At 38.7% G+C, this 832-nt stretch overlaps 1 pseudogene; it reads left to right on the forward strand.

Moving 5' to 3' along the window:
• The first annotated feature begins 220 nt into the window (after positions 1–220).
• LOC114018316 lies at positions 221–388 on the forward strand (annotated as a pseudogene).
• The last annotated feature ends 444 nt before the right edge of the window (positions 389–832 follow it).

Here is an 832-nt window from a genome sequence, read left to right on the forward strand (position 1 = left end):
GGCATAATGCCTGCCTGATCTCCCACAAAATGGTGCTCTCTCCCCCCCCTCACCCCCGCCAGTATAGATTGTGATACAATCTGGCCCTTGACCGGCCTATCTATCTTAGGGCTTTGTACTGTCACCCATCGTCACAGTATCTGTGTGCCTTCCATGTAAACTCAAAAGCAAATTGAAGTCCATAGTGGACATTGTGGAGCCTGCAGTTGCTCTGTGCCAGTTTCCTCTGCCAGTATCATCGCCAATGAGGTTAATCTGAGGCGTGATTATTGCTAGTTGAATAATACTTAACTATCTCTCAGAGTTTTGTGAGAATTAATTAGTTTGTTAGTATTTGTACAACACTCTGAAAAATGTAAAGCATTATAGCCCAGATCCTCAAAGTGATTTAGGCATTGATTTCAATGGAAATTAGGAGCCTAAATACCTTGAGGATCTGGGCCTATGTACTAGTCACTGATGATTGCTACAACCTTGCGTATTGAAACGATCAATACCTTTGATTCATGCCAGTATTCATGGTATTATTAAATTAATAAATTACCTTAATATAGATTTAACTCTGTTACATGGTAATTTGTTCAAACTGGTCAGAGTGCACTTGGAACGAAGGCTAAGAGAACAACTTGGCCTTTTATACTACACTGTCATTATAACATGAACCTGCAAAACCACTGATATTCAGAAAGCCAAAGAGTGCATACTATCATAGTAGTATTTAAAAGAACTTTCTAAATAGCTCTTTTATGCTGGCTTCATCTCTTACAGGCTCATATGAGAAAAAACTTTCAATGTAGTTTATTATATGTCAGTGTTCTCTAGCTCCAAATGT

This window comes from Chelonia mydas, chromosome 8 (assembly GCF_015237465.2).
Source record: "Chelonia mydas isolate rCheMyd1 chromosome 8, rCheMyd1.pri.v2, whole genome shotgun sequence".
In the NCBI taxonomy this organism is placed as follows: Eukaryota; Metazoa; Chordata; order Testudines; family Cheloniidae; genus Chelonia; species Chelonia mydas.